Source organism: Syzygium oleosum, unplaced genomic scaffold (assembly GCF_021117445.2).
Source record: "Syzygium oleosum isolate NSW1041296 unplaced genomic scaffold, Sole_v2.1 Sole_v2.46, whole genome shotgun sequence".
Taxonomy (NCBI): Eukaryota; Viridiplantae; Streptophyta; class Magnoliopsida; order Myrtales; family Myrtaceae; genus Syzygium; species Syzygium oleosum.
In genome coordinates, this window is record NW_026607530.1 from 1906211 (window position 1) to 1925190 (window position 18980).

General features: G+C 40.0%; 1 pseudogene; it reads left to right on the plus strand.

Moving 5' to 3' along the window:
* Window positions 1-12695: 12695 nt before the first annotated feature.
* LOC130136578 (geranylgeranyl transferase type-2 subunit beta 1-like) lies at window positions 12696-18592 on the plus strand (annotated as a pseudogene).
* The last annotated feature ends 388 nt before the right edge of the window (window positions 18593-18980 follow it).

Consider the following 18980-nt stretch of genomic DNA (forward strand, 5'->3'; position numbering starts at 1 on the left):
TAGGCCTATCACTGCTGTCTTGTCGGCATGCTAGAAGTCAGGAAATATCTCCGTATGAGGTAGCAGATATGCAGGATACAAACTCGCCAAGGATTCGCTCACAATGCGATGCAAATTTGTGAACTCATGAAAGACTGTTGACCCACCTATTGTTGTGTCACTACATTTGGGGGTTGGCTACAATTTTTTCATGTTCAATCTTCTTTCTTTTTTAGCTCCTTCCACGTGAATGAGTAGTGTATGAATTGGACAAAAACATGAGAGGTATAGAAATCTGTTTTGAGCCTATTAGTACCTCAGTTTGATGAGTGTTTGGTCTATCAACGCTAACAATAAATAAAGAGATAAGAGGATTGTTCTCTACAAAAATTGATCATTTCACCGCTTCACGCTCTTGAATTACACTTTGTTCTTCACTTCCACTTGCTTTTGTGTACTAGTTTCTCTGTACTTTTGAATAACACGAATTATTAGATTAATTCGAGCTTGAATCTGAAAATAATTGACTCGAGAAGCTTGCCACTGTAATGGAGTAGTTGCAATTTTATATACCTCCACTATTATAAATAAATGAATTATATCAATTTTAATGTTAGTGTATAGTTTGAACCAACCAATTGAACTGCAGAGCACCCATTTGTCCAAAAGCACGTCTCATTCTCTTGGGCTAAATTACAACAGAAGGCATCGCCATGCAGTCTTTCTGAACTTTCTAATTTTAGCGAAACTTACTTTAGTGCCCTCACGCACACAACGAAATCACTGAATGTGACACTGAATATGTCCACCAACAGAAATATATCCCAAGGGCAAATCAGGAAAGATCGTAAAGAAAATGGAGCGGAACAGATTGCGTTTAAGGGTGATGGTTGTTCTGACATGCTTGATTGCTGCAAAGTGTGGTGAGAGGTATTCGCAATTCGCATTCATGCATGTAATTACTACTCTGATCCTCTAATTGGGAATTTTCAAATGCGAGACGGTGAGATTTGTACCATGAATTCGGCGGATTAGGTATTTCAGGATTGGGGGGAATCGTTGACTGTGTCGTGAAGCTGTAGCACTTTATTGAATGGAGCAATCATAGCTATATGATCCCTCTAGTGTACAATTGGATGTTTTCAAAGCATATAATTAAGAGAGTCGAGATTTATCTGGTTGGTAAGCCGTTAGAATTTCAAGTTTGGATCAATGCTCTTCACCTAAAATATGATCCGATTAATCAAGTTTCCTTATATTTATTCTATTGTTTCTACTTTGGGATAAAATTTGTTGAGTACCACAGGGTGCGCATGGAATCGATTCTGGAGTAGAAATTCTGCTCCAGAATGCATTCCGGAACAGAAATGCGTTTGTTAAAAAATTTTCGGAATGCATTCTGGAGCAATTTTTACATTCTGGAATAAAATACGTTTGTTAAAAATACTTGATTTCAGAATGCATTCTTGATTCCATAATGCATTTGTTTATTCCAGAATGAGTTTTGTGCAAGAAAAAGAGAAGCTACTTTTTGTAGCTTCTCTCTTCCAGAATGCATTCTCCCTGTTTTGTCTCTTTTTCGTGGCCTTTACAACACATTTTGAGATCTCACTAATTTTTTTTTTCAGAAAATGCATAAAAATTGAAAAATTCCAGAAAAATTCATAAAAATTTCTAGAAAATAAAAAAAAGTCAGATTTCGGGAAAATAGGAAATTTGGTGAATTTTTTTCAAAAAATATAAAAAAATCAAAAATTTCAAAACTTCACAAAATGGCTTAGAATACCTTTGGGCACCCACTTTGAGTGAAATTTAATTTTTTTGAGGTGCCCAAAAAAATTAAAAATTTCAAAACTTCACAAAATGGCTTAGAATACCTTTGGGCACCCACTTTGAGTGAAATTTATTTTTTTTGAGATGCCCGAAAAAATAAAAAAATAAAAAATTTTAAAACTTCACAGAATGGCTTAGAATATCTGTCACCGTCCACTTTGAGTTAAATTTAAATTTTTTTAGGTGGAAAAAAAAATCAACAAATCAAAATAGATTTCTGTTCCAGAAATCAATTTCTGGAGCAGAATTAGTCATGTTTTATCAAACAGATTTCTCCTCCAAAAATCAAATTCTGGCAAGAATTCCGGAAATTAATTTTTGGCAAGAATTTGATTTCTGGAGCAGAATGGTTACCATTCGCGCCCTCAGTGATTGAATATCAGCTAATCAACTTTTTCTCCAGTCGAGTAGTGGACCGTAGCCTGGGGGTTTGGAGTGGAGTAGCTTTATGGGAAAGTGGAGCCTTGTGTTGTTTACTTATTCCTTTTTCATCTCGTTGGATTGTGTAAATAGTTCTTTAAGTTCGTGAAGGACTGCAAAAATACATTGAATATTGTTTCGAGCTAATGTTTACTTAAGTTGTTTCCCTCACTTGATTTGTCAAAATAGCTTCGAGATACATAAGAAAGTTGCTTCAACGCTTGTAATTGACTGAGCTTGTGACCGCATTATCAATCTGAAATTTTCTCAACTCGTAAATGCAGAACTTAGAGTAAGGTCCAAGGCTCAGAAAGCTGTTTATAATCACACTCTTGCCAAGATATTGGTGGAGTATGTGTCTATTGTAAGTGTTCTTTATAAAAATTTTCAAATTTACCTATAACTTGTTATTGTTACACATCAGATTTCACCATTTCAATACAATAAAATTGTGATTAGATGCAAAGCTATATATTTTACAGGTTTGCATGTTAGATTTGATAGAATTTTTAGTTGGACATGTCTTAGATGTAATGGAAAGACCAAGGCAATTTGACTACTTGTTAACATGACATTGTTATTAAGGTTGCGTGAAGAGAGGATAGTCAGTACTAAACAGCCAATTCTTGAGATGACATTGCTGCCTTGTCTTATGAGCATCTGAATTGGTTATTGATGGTTTTTGATATGAAAGCTGGGGTTTGAAGTCATAGAGTTGATAGTTAACATTCAACACTGATTACAGGCATATTATTCGTGTTATAGTGGCCTACCAATTTGCAATGCTTGTGATGCCTCTATGTTTGAATTGCATCTAATCGTTTATCTCTATTTCTAAACCAGTTTATATATATATATATATATATATATATATATATATATATATATATATATATATATATATATTGTTGACACCTAAATTTTAATTAGTCATTTAGGAACAATTGCATAGAAAATTAGGGATTAATTTTTAACCCCTAAACAAAAAATATAATTAGATGGCATTGCATATAGATATTAGGAGCATTCTATTAATAGTTAATTAGGCCCATATAGTTTGCATATTTATCGGACCGACGGCGAATGGATCCGAGCGAATGGTTCAGAGCTTAAATGAAATTAATTGAACCAAGCCCAAGACCAAAATTCACATGTTTTGCACGTGTGATAATTCAAGCGAAGATTTTCTGTCACAAAGCAATGTCTCGTACATATATTCTCAGCCAAATTTGATATATTTGATTCTATTTTCTTCTATAAGACAGGACACTTTGCAAAGTGATTGGGGCTATATATTGCGAAGATATCTGCAGTGGGGTGATAAAGGCTTGTTCTGAGTCATATTCAAAGCAAGGTTATATTCACTTACATCAAAATAAGCAATAAAACATTTCAGGGAAGAGGAGGATTCGGTGGATTGTGCACGAAAAGGGAAAAGTGGAATTTGGGGGCATATATTCTTATCAATATCCTGGTGGTCTTCATGCATCCATTGGCGTGAACAGAAAGAAAAGGCTACAATAATGGGAAGGAGTTGAAATATAATATATTCTAAAGCGCTCATAAGAGGAAAGTAGATTTACTCTCTTTCCTTAAAAGCCCGAGTCTTCCCTACCTATAAAAAGTCACGTACAGACAAGAAGTGGGGGTCTTTTTTCTTATCTCTTCTGATCAATAGCATTATTCAGATTAAGATACACGAGAGAGAGAGAGAGAGAGAGAGAGAGAATTGGTCGCGCGCGCCTGCCGCAACGCCGTGCTGCCTCGCGCCCACGCCACCTTGCGCCCGTGCCATCCAGAATCAGCACCGACGCCGTCATCCGCACTGCACGGACTCCTGCCGCTGCTGTTCCGTGACGTTGCCGTCCCACTGCTGATTGCCGAGCCGCCGCCTGTCGCTGCTTCTCTCATGGCCAGACCTGTGGCCGTGAGTCGTGACCCTCCTCGCTCCGATCTCTGCTGAACCCGCACCTCTGCTGCTCGTGCCCCGTTCAAGCCTGCACCAGTGAGAAATCCTTACACAACGGCGCTGAACCAGCCCTCTGACGACGAAGCCATCGAGCGCCGCTTACTGCTCCAAGTTCAACGCTCACGACGTCACCGTTCTCCTTCTCTTGCCAATGCGAGACCACAGCATCCAGCAATTGGTCTGACGTCCCTGCATGACTAGATCGACTTTTGTTTGATACACACTGAAGCATTGAAGACAGTCAAGTGGAAAGCTTAATTGTGTGGGCTTAAATAGTCAAAGTTTGATAATCAGAAGAAGACCATTACAAGACCAGCCAGATTCGGTCAAAAGCTGAAGGACGACGATGCATTTGCTGCTCCCAAGTTGACCGAGAGCCCACTGTCAAGTCACGCCCCTGCTGTTGCGTCACTCTCGCGGCCGACTCCGTGGTCGCGAGCCAGTCCATTGCCGCCGCGTCCGCCGTCGATCGCTCGTCGCCCGTCATCGGTCATCCGTTGCCGGTCCACTCGCCGCGATCCCGATCCGCCACGAGTTCAAATTTGGGAATTATCTGCAAATTAGGTAATTCAACATTATCCGATATTTTCAGAATATTTAATTTCCTAATATGGGTGTTTGAATATTTCGTGAATATCATGTGGATATTTAGATATCTTAGGATAATGTTCGATATATCCGCAATATTTTTAAATATTCAAAATTAGGAAAACTTCCTAATTTAGCAACGTATCTGGACGACTATCCGACCTTATCTCTAAGGTTCGATACGCGGCGATACGGAAAATTATTATCTTATCCATAACCACTTGGGTACGATAATGATTTTTATCCGCTTTCCAAATTTGAATAATCGGCTTTCCGTCGATATCTATAACCCTATAGATATGATCGATAGCTTGATTTTTGTGCCTAATCCGAGTTTGAAACAAATATGGCGGATCGCGTGGACGTTTTGAATGTGGTTGCTATCCTTGTTTATTTAATTGCTTTCCTTTTTCAAATAAACAGAAAATTCAAAAAATATTAATTAGATTTGAATTAGAGTTTTTGCATGTCTAGGAATCCTAAATATATCTAGAAGATAGAGTAGTTATTTAATTTAAATTAGGACTTGAGATGATTTATTTCCTAGTTTAAATTAAGTAATATTCTAATCTTAATAGATTATTCAGGTTATTTTATTATTTCGAATTTCCATGAAAATCCCAAGAAAAGAAGAATGAATTGTTTTAGGATAGATTAGGATAGATTGTATTCTTAATTTAAGTAATTCATTATTTCGAATTTTAACAAAAATCCTAAAAAGAAATCATGCTAGGGTAGATTAAGTCATCATAGTTTGCATGTTAATTTAGGCATTTTTATTATTCCGAATTTAAATTGAGAAAATACCAAAAATAATCATTCGTCTTGTCATTAGAAATAGGTCACGTCGTCGCATGACATATAGTTTGCATGCTAGGTTGCATTAATCGCATGTCATTTTCGCATGTCATTGCATATAGGCTAGATTTCATTTAAATAAGTGAAAATCCAAAAAAGAAATTGAGTGAATTGCTTGTTAATTAGAAATCATATTAGGGTGTCAATGTGATTTTCTAGCTAACAATGCAGATGCTTACGTTGCTTCCAGGTAAGTAATTCTTCCAAACTTGCAATTTATTTAATGCTTTCTAGGTGTTAAATTGGTGGTTTGCGCACCCGCATGATCACCTCACATGTTAGTAATTAAGTTGAAATGGATCCAAACTGCCTGCCAAAACATTTTTGAAAAGAAAAGGTACCGAAAGGGCGTTAGACCAGATCTAGCGTAATCAAGTCCCCGGGCTTAGAATCTCTGGTTCGTAGGAATAAAACATATCTCCCTATGTTTTATTTAGGTTTCTAATCAACCTACCATAAATTGATTAGTGGCGACTCCAAGCATGAAAACTTTTGCATGTTAAAAACTTAAACCCTAAGTTGCGAATTGGTAGGGCTTGGGAGGGCCCGAGTTAGGCTTAGTCTTAATAATCCATTAGTCTGAGAGAAATTTTAGGTCGCGACATATATGTTACCTATAGGCCTATGTTATTGTAACGACCCCATCCTAGGCTTGTGAATGCACAAACCCCGACAAACATCACTGGAAGAACGTGAGAAGCAAGTCACATAAACATACTTCTTTTATTACGCAACTGAGTACATATCATGACTTCAGCTATATTATTTACATGATAGCAAAAGGCCAGGGTGTCCCTATCTCCGCTCTAGCTATGGCTTCCAACCTTACGGACCCTTCTACAATTACAGGAAAGCCAAAACGTATAAATGGCAGGTTAGCTATACTTACAACCGTGAAAGAGTAAAGGAGTGAGTCTTGAGAACTCAGTAAGTAAAATTCCTAGTTCTCGGCTAGAAAAGCATTTCACCATTAAAGCTAGCCAGAACTACACGCAAACAGTGTCGATGGCAGATCAATAGCAATTCAAATATTACGCCATGACTGTACGCAAGAATCTTACTTACTTAACCTTCGGCTAATGCAAGAACACATGCAAGCTAGATTTATGCATAACCGGCACTCATATAGGATTCATTTAACATCATCCTGGCTCGACCAAGCCCTTTCAGCTCGACTGGGGCTTCCAGCTTCATGCTAGACTTCCTGGCTCGACCATGGCATCTCGACTCGACCGAGACTTCTCGAGGCTAGCTTCCTGAGGCTTTCGGGACTTGAACCCAGGCATCCTGGCTCAATCAGAGCATCCCGTTCAATGAACGAGGCATCGCCACCAATGCTTTGTGGCGACGGACAGTTTTCTCTTTAAGTGACCACACAAAGTGTATCACACAGGCCGATTCTTATCTATATCATTAGCCAACTCTTTCATGGCCCAAAGGGCATGCTTATTCTCACACGTAAGCGTGTGTGCCATGCATTTCAATATCATACTTTATAGCATGCCGGGCACGATTCTTGGCTCGAGGCTTGAACCGAACGTCTAGGCCGATCCCTGTACCAAACAAGACTTGGAAACAGCACGCCTTAACGTCGCACCAATATCTTGTGGGCTTGAGTGATCCCCATATCAAACAAGACTAGGATCCGGCACGCCTCAATACCGATCCAAGACCTCGCAGCCTTGGGCGATCCCCGCACCGCGCGAGACTTGAGCTCGGCATATCTCAATACCGATTCCAAAGCCTCTTGGCTTGGGCCATCACATCTTTGACGTCGATTCCAAGTCGAACGAACCTCAACCTCGCTCCCAATGTGAACACATACAAACTCACACATCCAAAGCGCAGCAAGGACTTAATTTTCATTATGCCATGAACGATCCTAAGTCCGAGGCTTAGCCCAATTGCCAAGTATCAAAGTCTCCCGCACCAATCCAAGACAGGAAATCGGCATGCCTCAATACCGACTCATGGTCTTATTGCTCTGGGCAACCTTGCCTTGCATTGAACTCAAGCAACGAACCTCGGCTTCATTCCGGTGGTGTAAGACTCAAGCACATAGTTAAGACATCACATGAACGAATCAAACATAACAGTCATCCATCCTATCCACGGCTTGACGAGTGAGCACCGTCTAGACTTAACGGTGTAAATGACAATCCTAGAGAGAAATAGAGAATTCTACTTACCTGGACAAACCTCAAGAATCCAAGAGACTTCGCTTGGGAGGGACAGCGGTCGCACACCTTGACGGACCTCGAGAGTTACCGAAGACTTGGTGGTCGCACGCCTAAGGAGGAAAGAGAGAAACAGGCAAGGGCGAAAGAGAGGGAGAGAGTGGGAGAAAGGCGCCTAAGAATGGGGGAAAGAATGAAGGGCTTGCTATTTATAAGCTCAAGCCTTATGATGACAATTTCCACGGGCCAATCATCTCTTTCCATTTAGCACGCCGAGTTGGCAATCTAAGGCTGAAGTGGCACACCTAATTGCCGAGTTGGCGCGCCTACTTTGTAGGGTCGTCGATTATGACCCACTTGCTCGCATTTTATTGGAACGCCTCATTTGCCATATTTAAATGGCATTTAATTAATCCATGAGGAGGTGGCGCCTATTTTAGGCCAAGGTGGCGCCTAAACCTTCTAGGCTCGTTATGGAGTCCGAAATGGCCCGCCTTGATTGGTCCATATAATGCCGAGTCCCAACTCTAGGTGTTTAGGCCAAATCTTAAGGTCATTATGACCATATCTTAGCTTAGGCCACCTATCCAAGTGATTGTTAAATTTATAGGATCGTTATGATCCTTGATGACCTCACGAAATTTGGTAATTGTATACTTCTGCGCTTGAACTACTAAGTTCTTATGGGGCATGTTTAAGATTTGATTCCATGTTCATTGGTATGTGGTGTCTTATTGGAAATTGGGTGAGCTTGTTAGCGATAAACATGTCAAGTACATATTGTCTGCTTGAAACGTATGTATGAAATTTTAATAATTCTCTTATTGTTCTCTTGTCCACTTCCTGCCAGTTACCGAAAGTGACTTGGTTTATCTAAATCTGCGATTTAGCATGTTGGCGTTTGGTGGTCTGCAACCTATTCAAGATTGCTAATCAAGCTTTGAAATAGAACATTTGAGTGTTTGGATTAACCCAAATCACTTAAAGACATACAACCTTCGGCCTTCATTCTCTAACTAGGTCCCAAGCATCAACTCGGGTAAAACAATTAGGTGCATTTCCAGTGAACATTACTAGTATCTTCAGCCATATGACAACGATAAAGCATCCCACATGAACTAATCCGGCGTCGTGTTTGCACTATGCTATATTGGTCCGTCGCCAGAGTGATGGCACCCCCGCGTACAATCTGTGGGTAGGGTTCGATTTTGAACTCTGGAGTGAGAATAGAGGTTAGAATTGTCACGACCTAACCTCCCGCAAGAGAGAGAATAGGTTTAGGGGTATTTTCAATTTTGGGCCGATAGCCATCTATTGACTTGTCTCCTAAGCCCATACCTCGCGCAACATCAGATGTTCAAAATTTTAATCGATTAAGTCTATGCAAATTTTAACAAAGAAGTGGCCACTAGCCTTTTTGAAGTCGACTAGAAACTCAGTAAGATACAAGAGGACATCTTACTATTCACGCAATCAAATATTCTAGATTTGGGGACTTGATTACGTTTGCCTTAAGATTAACACCCTTTCGGTATCTAATTTGACCACATACTAACTAACGCCATGGCAACCTTTGGAAGAATTCTATCTTTCGTCCTAACCATTCTTAAACAAAAATAACATCCAAGGTATTTAAAAGCGCAACCAAGTATAATCACAAAGAAAACCTACAAACATCTTAAAATGGTCTATAAAAAAAGACAATTCAAAACAAAGAAACATAATGTCAAACCCTAAAGGCTTGTCCAATTTTGGGTTTTAATTTTTTAGAAATTTTTCTGAATTTTTTTGAATATTTTATGATTTTTCTGAATTTTTTAATATATATATTTTTTTATTAAATTTTAAATTTTAAATTTTTTTAATTTTCTGGATTTTTTTAGTGATTTTCGGAATTTCCAAATTTTCATGCATTTTCTCAGAATTTTCTAATTTTTATTGATTTTCTAAGATTTTAAAATCTATTATTATTTTCTATTTTTAATTTTTTTTATAAATTTTCAAAGTTTTCTCAAATTTTTAATGAATTTTCTGATTATCTAAATTTTTTTACCAATTTTCGAAATTTTTTAATATTTTTGAATCTTCTGGAATTTTTAATTTTTTAACTTTTATATTTATAATAATTTATTATTATTATTATTATATTCGGGGAACGTGTTTGGACCGTTTACCCGATCCGAAGCGTTGACCCGACCCGCGTCGGATTAAAATGATTTTTTTAACATTTTTATATATTATTTGATTTTCCTTTTTTTTTTCTTTTTTTTCTTTTGTCTTTTTCCCCTGCTTCATCTTCTTCCCGAAGACGTCTCCCTTACCGAAGCAACAACCTCCACTTGAAGAAAATACCATTTTCAGCCAAAGCTCAAAACACTACTGAGCTATCCTCATCGGATCATCTAAGCGCCGCCATCAACCACTAATCCGTCTATCACCAGACCATCTCCGGCGACCACTTCCTGCACTTTCTTCATTGAAGCTCCCTCCTCCGAAGCCCACTCACCCGAATTCGTTCCAAAAATCTTTGAATCTGCACATAGACATGGGGGAGGAATAGAAGCAAGGGGCTAACCTGATGGGACTCTAACCCAAGGCCATCACAGGGTCAAGGAAATTCATTAAATTGCTCCGATTCGTATATTCATGGACGTCTAGCGCCGTAGTGCACGAAAATGACATAAAATGAACAGAAACTCGGCAGTAGCTTTGATTCAGTCAATCAATGAAGAGAGTATAAACCAAAAGCAGATCAAAACGATATGGCACAACCGGTTGCACTAAGTCACTTTCGGTATCTCACTCAAACATTCTATCGAACATGTGATGCGCATTTCGGAAAGCAAGTTTCAGGTTCGTACCCATTGTGATTTGAGTCTTAATCCTGACATATAAAGGCCTGAACCAACACTATTAATCACAGATCGATCATATTTCTGTACAAGGTGCCTACGGTCTCACAAAAAGCAAATTCAAGATGATTGGCTCATCGAAACAGAGCTAAAACAGGGCGTTAGAGACGAACTCCTACCTGGTTCGGGAATAGAGTCGTCGTTGCCGTGCGTTCGCCGACGAGGCTTTAGAAGACAGACCGGTATTCTTCTTTTTCGTCTGAGAAGCGAGTTTATTGGACGAAGACCTTCGCTCGGCCGCGGAAAGAGGTGATGGCCGATGTCCGCAGAACAAGAATCACTTGTTAATCCAGGAACCACCACCACAATGGGAGTTGTACCATATTTTGAAATGGAACTTTCCCTTCTGTAGCTGAAAGATGGAGGCCTCCCAAAGAAATTAAGAAACACTGTCTGAAGCTGAAGACTCGCAAGCCATGGAGTCGCCAAGTATGTTCTCTGAAGAATGAGGCACTTGGAGACGACGGTGACGTAAACGTCGGAAGAGGAGTTGAACGGGAACTTAGGAGGGACGATCGGAAGCAAGGCACGAGGTCGTCGAAGAGATGGCACTCGAAGAAGTTGAAGAGGAAAACGACGAACCCCAGGCAAGCGCCTAGAACGTTGTGCCAGATCGCAATGAGGGAGAGCACGCTGAGCAGGAGACCGTAAGCGCACGCGCCGCCGCAGCTCTCCGCCGAGCTCGCGCAATCTATCCTTGAAGAATGAAGAAGGTCAGTATCCGTCTCGCTCTCTCCCTCTGTTTACTCTCGGCTAGAACCCCCCTTTTTTCTCCTTACGCCAGCTAGCAGTTCTAGAGGGCAGCGTGTGCGTGAAAAAAAAGGAGAGGAAGGGCCGGGCTTTTCATTTTCACTTTAGTTCTGGTGGGCCCAAAGAAAGAATAGAAATGAGAAGTTGGGCCTATCATTTAAAAGCGCCGGCCCACACGATTTCATTTTATTTTTTGATCATTTCATTCATTTTCATTTTTTTTATATTTTTGCGAAATAAATGGATATTTAAATGGTCGACAAAAATTCGGGTGTTGACAAGAATCTCTTCCAATACAAGCCCGACCCAATCGGCTTCAACTTTCGAAGGGGTGGTGGCAACGGCATTGGGAAAATCGAAGGCCTTCATTGCACAGAAGATCGAAGCCCATAACGAAACGAAGCCAGTGGTTTGGGGGAGTTAGAAGACTATCATCTTCAGTGAGGCCAAAGAACATTTTTTTGTTCTGAATTTTTGTACATTTTTTCATTTTTAATCATCACGCGCTGCTTCTATTCTTCAATTTGATTTTCTCTTCTTCTTTTTTCTGCCTAAGCTAATCTGCATTGAATTTCCTTGATGGTGTGACTGTTTTTCGCAAATTAGATCGTCTTTAATTGGAGCTGTATGGTTCCTAGCTCAAGTTGCGAGAAAATGAGGAAGATCTCTTGCGGTAATCGAGATAGATAGTAGTATAAGAAGGTGGCATTGAGTATCAGAAGTGTATGTCGTAGTTGTTCTTGAATTGTGATTGCCAATGGGTGTTCGTCGAATCACTTGTGATGGAACCTTGCTTGTTTGTCTGAATGACATGTTTTCTTTGAATATACGCTATGATATCGTTTTAGGCTTGATTTGGTTTTTGGGAATGCAAGCATTTTTTTGGGTCAAAAAAGATAACTAAGCTTCATTACTTCAAGATGTTACTTCATTACACAAAACACGAGCCTCAGAGACAATGAGGCTCCATAAAACACTAGTAGGATTAGTGAGCTAGTCCTTAGAAAGGCAGTTACGTCTATGGGCCTTGTCAATCCAGTCTGCGACTTTATTTCCTTCTCTTGCACAACGGACTAGTCTCATCTTTTTGAAATGGGCTATCTCCAACTTGCTGGCCTTGATAAGAGCCTCGTCTTCCCACGAAGCTTGTTCTTGATCTGTAACTTGCCTTATCAGGTTCAAGTTGTCAGACTCCAACACAAAGTGCAAAGAAGACTTCGACCTCATATGCTTGCATGCCTCAAGGAGAGCTGGCGCTTCAACTTGCCCGACTGTGGAAGCACAAACTCTCTTTGCAAACCCAGCCACCAACTTGCCGGTATAATCTCTGCAAACGCACGCTATACTCCCTTCCCATCTACCTTCCTCAAAGGAGCCATCCACGTTCACCTTCAACTCACTGCTATTTGGAGGCTTCCATTCCTCAGGTGAGAACCCTTCTTTCTTTCTCGATTTCTTGTTTCCCGGGTTCCATCTCTCAAAACTTTTGCAAATCGCCAATGCAGAGTCCATTACCTTCGACGGCTCAGGAACTCGTGTTTTAAAAACAAAATCGTTCCTTGCTCTTTCCACATCTCCTTAAGCACAGACGCCAATCGCTCCGATGAAGGTGAGTTTCCCGTCCTCCTAACTTGATTAAGTAGCCAAATTTCAAAGTGGTCTAGCCCCTGCTCTGTTATTTCCACTTGTAGGTCTGGGTGTCGCCAAATGCCTTTCGTCCAATTGCACAACAGAAAGATATGTTCAATAGTTTTTGGGCTTTGCCGACAGAGAGGACACACAGGTTCAGATATAATTTTCCTTTTCCCCAAATTCTCAGTAGTCGGGATCGCGTTACGGCATAAAGTCAAGATGAAAGTTTTAATTTTTTCGTGTGTCTGCATGTTCCAAATCGTACCCCATAATTCTTTTGGGTGCTGGTAAGAAGACGATGGCTAGGTTTTGTTCTGCTTGTTCTCTGATTCCCAAATTTGATTGTACGCACTCTTGACTGTAAAAATGCCAACTTCTGCTCGAGTCCACATAACTTTGTCTTTCTCTCTAGTGTCCTCTATTGGGATAGTTAAAATTTCCTCAGCGATATGTTTGTCAAACATTTGAAACAATTTTTGCTCATCCCATTTTGCTTCCTCAGTGTTAATCAGCTCATTTACCGTTTGTGGCTCCCCACAAAGTTCCTCTTCTCCAATTATGCCTGATTTCAGCCATCTATCTTCCCTAATCTTGATATCCCTACCACTCCCCACTCGCCATCTTACATTCTTAGCAATTGCCTCTCTTCCCCCACAATATGCTCTGCCATCCCCATGAAGCACGACTGTCCTTTCTAGCGTGCTAGAATTTACTACATGGGAAGTATAGTCCTTTGAGTACCTGTACCCAAATGCTAGAAGGGTTTTGATCTATCCTCCAAGCTTGCTTTCCAAGCATGGCCTTATTAACGGATAATAAGTCTCTAAACCCCGTTCCTCCTTGGTCCTTCCTTCTTTTCATAGCATTCCAGTTTTTCTAGTGAAGTCCTGTCTTTGAATCACCATTCTTCCACCAAACATTTGCGACTTTTCGTTCGATGGCTCGGCAAATGGAGACAAGCAGTTTAAAAATCGACATGGCATATTGTGGTAGAGCTTGTATCGCTGCTTTAATGAGTGTTTCTTTTCTAGCTTTTGAGATCATCCTTTCTTTCCACCCTTCAATTTTCGTGTTTACTCTACCCAAAATCCATGCGAACATTTTTTTCTTAGTTTGGCCCCAATCCGATGGAATCCCTAGGTACTTTCCAGTTTTTTCTAATTCTGGGACTCTCATTTCTGTCGCCGTATTCCTTCTTAAACTCATAGGACAGTCTCTGCTAAAAAAGATGCCATATTTATTCAAGTTGACGGCTTGTCCCAAAGCAAAACAATACTGGTTTAAAATTCCTGCGACATTCTGACATTCTTGAACCCTTCCATCTGGAAAGAATATTGAGTCGTCTGCAAATAAAAGATGGGATAGGGTTGGGCAATGTCTATTTAGTTTAATTCCCCATTATACTTCCTTCCTCCACCGCATTCTTTAAAAGATAGGAAAGTACATTAGCTACTAAAATGAAGAGGTAAGGGGAGAGTGGGTCACCTTGACATAATCCTCTTGAAGGTTAGAAGAAGTTCAGTGGTTCACCATTAAATTTTACGCTCAAGGTAGCCGACATCACACAATACATAATACGAGCTACCCATTTGACATCGATACCCATTTTGATCAAACATGCTTCCAAGAAATCCCATTCTACCCTATCGTAGGCTTTTCTCATAGCTAATTTGAGCACTGCTTGAAACTTCTTCTTTCTATTTCGAATTCTAAGATGCAATACCTCATGTACTACCATGATATTGTCTTGAATGTGTCTTCCCCCCCCCCCCCCCCCCCCCCAACCAACAAAAGCACTTTGTTCTCCAGCTATCAGTTCTGGAAGAAAATGTTTAAGCTAATTTGCCAAGACCTTTGAAATAATCTTGTATCCAAATTGCACAAGCTAATTGGCTGAAATTGGTCAAGACTTTCTGGATTCAACACCTTTGGAATAAGGGCAATATGAGTTCTACTCAGCTAAGGATTAAACGTACCTGTTTCAATGAAATCTGCCACCATTTTGAACATATCCTGACTTATTATCCCCCAATGATGGTGATAAAATTGGCCGTTTAGTCCATTTGGACCAGGAGATTTGGTTGCACCCAACTGGAAAACCGCGTCCCTCTCTTCTTCCATATTCAAATTAGCCATCATTTTTTTGTTAATTTCCTCCGACATAATCCTTTGGCATTGTTCTATGACTGGTTGAAAGTTTCTGGGACCATTTGTACTCTACAGCTCCTGAAAATATTCTGTAGTCATACTTTTGAGCTACTCAATCTCTCGAATCCAGTGGTTCTCAGAATTTTTCAGTATTATAATTTATTTCTCTACCTCCTTTGTATGGTTGTGGCATGAAACTAACGAGTATTTTTGTCTCCCCATTTCAGCCAGTTTATGCGAGAGCGCATCCCCCATTACATTTCTTCCCGTCGCCAAATGCTTTCAATTTCTACTTTCAGCTCCTTAACTCTTCCCCCATTTTATTCTCCACTAACCGAATTTGTTAACTGTTGAAATTCCAGTTTAAAGGAATTTATTAGTCGGGATAAGTCTATAAATTTTCTCTTGCTCCATCTCTCCAACTCGGCTGCTGCACATCTCAGCTTTCGTGTCATATCTACCCTTCCCGATTTTGGTGACTCCCAAACAGATTTGACTACATCATAGCACTCTTCATCTTCTATCTAATAAGCGTCAAATTTAATATTTTCTTTCTTTTTAGTTGCGTTGGGAATAAGGATACTAAGAGAGAGCTATGGGCTGAACCAATGGCCGGTGGGGCATAAACTTCAGCTTCTGGGAATTTTACTCTCCATTCTACGCTATAAAGGACTCTATCCAGTCTTTCTTTAACCACATCTCCCCCGTCACTATTATTTACCCAAGTAAAAGCACATCTCTTACTTTCTACATCCATTAAACAACAATTATTCAAGAAATCTTGAAACGCAGCAAGGCGGTAATTCTCGGCTGCCCTTCTCCCTACTTTTTCCCAATGATGCAAGATTTCATTGAAGTCTCCCATTACAACCCACAGTAGGTCATTGCAACTCTTAATACCTTTTAGCTCCTTCCATAGCACAAGCCTTTCCTGGAAATCATTTGGTGCATGGACAAAAGTGATTCTCATTGCATTATGTTCCCCCTTCTCCTTTAAACGAAGATTAATGAAATGTTTCCCTGCTAAGTCTACTCCCACTTCTACTTCTTTCCACATTACTGCTAATCCCCCTGATATGTCCTCTGGTTTCACTATAAAACAATTCTGAAAGTTGAGGTTTCTCTTTACCCTCATCACCCTTTTTTCATGGATTTTTTGTCTCCATTACAATTATTAACTTAGGCTTTTCTTGAGCCACAAGGGCTCTCAAGGCTTGGACTGTCAGGGGTGAGCCTAAACCCTGGTAGTTCCAGCAAATAAGATTCATTTGTAAACCGGTAGCTAATTAGGGCAAGCCATCAATGCCCATTTTTCATCTTCTGTCAGCACGTGCACAAGTCCGTAATTAACATCGCCTAGCTCTTTTATTTCCATAGTCACAATAAGAATCCCAGCTTAACTCTCTATCAAGCATTTTGTCGAGCACTTGGTCTGCACATGGTTGGATCCTCTGATTGTCAAAGGATTGTAGGTTCAAGCAAGTGAGATGGCTGAGGCAAGCAACAACTAAGAAGGCTCGATTTCAAGATGCATCAACTAGTGACAACTATTGAAACCAGTAGTGAAGAAGGATCTGAAACCACGTCAGGATAGTGGCGTGATTAAATGGTATGCCGTAGGGTAAAAATGGAAGCACAGACTCATAGGGTGTTGAAGACGATGGAGGATTGAAGGGGCAGTAGATAAAGAGGAAAAACTCTCAGATCATAATCGAGAGAGGAAGCTCCCATAGCAAGGAGAGAGAAGCTCCCATTAGGGAGAGAGGTACTTTTTAAGATTGGAATGCAAGCAATTTGAGCACGGGCACATCTTCTCCAATTAGAAATAGAGACGAGCTTCATTCCCTCTGTTCAGTACGTATGCGATTAGTCGAAACAAAGTCGAACCTAATATTATGTTAAATTTACAGGATTGTTGTGATCCTTGATGACCTCACCAAACCTTGTAATGATATGCTTTTTGCACTTGAGTTGCTGAGTTCTTAGGTGGCGTGCTTGAGATTTAATTCCATGTTCATAAATATGTAGCGTCTTACGGCAGATGGGCGAGCTCGCTGGCGATGAACATGTCAAGTACATGCTGTCTGTTGAAAAGGTAGGTATGAAATTTTTACAATTCTCTTGTTGTTTTCTTGTCCACTTCCTACCAGTTACTGAAAACGACTTGGTTTATCTGGCTCTGCTACTATTCAGCATTTCGGAGTTGATTTGAGTTTCTGGGTTGATCTTGCACTAAGAAGAAGGATAGTTTTGAGCCGGTGGTTATAGAGCACTTGAGATTGAATGGAGCATATTGGGGATTGACCACTCTAGATCTTCTTGGAAAACTTGACACTGTGGATTCAAATGAAGTGGCTTCGTAAGTCCTGCAATGCCAACACGAGTCTGGTTTGTATTTGTTTTGTCTCTTGGCTTCTTTATTTGCTAACTGAACCTCCACTGCACATTCAATCAAATATTTCTCATCTATTGCAATGATAACCACCACGTCTTAGGAGTGATTAGTGTTGCTTTAATGTATTTATGATCTAAAACTTGACTCTATAGAACAAAATGCGAATGACACTTAGGGCTGCTTGTGCAGGCGGCTTTGGTGCAAATATTGGACATGATCCGCATCTGCTGTATACATTCAATGTTGTGTAAATTTTGGCCAATTTTGACAAGTTAGATGTTCTCGAAATCAATAAAGTGATAGATTGTATCCTTTGGAAAAAAGCAACCTAGATTTGCAAATTCTTACCATTGATGCAAGTTCGTTGGTGTTGTTTTATGCTATTAAGTTTTCAACGTCATGAGAGCGATAAAATTAAAGTTAGGCTCTATTGCGCATGCAAGAGGTCATCTTATGTCATGTTATGGAATTTTGATTACAGTTATAGTGTGTATATTGCTAGCCAAACATTGATGAGGAGGGCTCTTTCTATGGAGATTGAAGTTGCTATTGTTGGATAATCTCTGGTATCAAATGTTCTACATTGTTGTGCCTGAACTGTGATCCTGACATAAGAGCAGTGCAAAACGAAGACGGAACTTCTCTGGGGATATGGGGAGAAGTCGATACTTAGTGTCTTGTCCTCCTTTTTGATAAATAATAATTTTTGTGCTTCTTGAGGATGTTTCTTAAATAATCGACATTCCTTTCAACCCATTTTTCCCTTCGAATGTTCTCTTCTTGTGCTATATGCTGTCTTGCGATGCTAAAATGGTTGGATTCGATAGATGTGGAGAAGGCTGTCGGATATATAGTGTGTTGCAAGACTTCGGATGGTGGTTTTGGTTGCATTCCTCGTGCAGAGTCTCATGCAGGGCCTAGTATGTCATAACCTTATGCCGGAGCTCTTTCGCTGGTTTCTAATTTCTGATTGGTTTCTGTATGTCATGTATATGCTTAAATACATGGTGGTCTTCTAGTTTTGTTCCGATGAACACATCCAAAGGATAAAACCAAGTCGCCACAGTTTTAAGAAATTCCTTGGGACTCGTCTTAGACGTGAGAAAGCACGAAGGAGTTGCTAATTTCGGCGGAGAATTAGGCATAAAGCAATGAAGCACCAAGCAAGTAAATTAAGCTGCCCAAGAGCCTGACCAAGAACCTTACTACAAAGTGGCTCATTTTTGTCTCTTCTTTCAATACAAATAAGAAGCTATTTGCAAAACGGAGAACAGGAACGTGGGAGTAATCATGAAGCGACAAGATTTGGTGTTTCTACT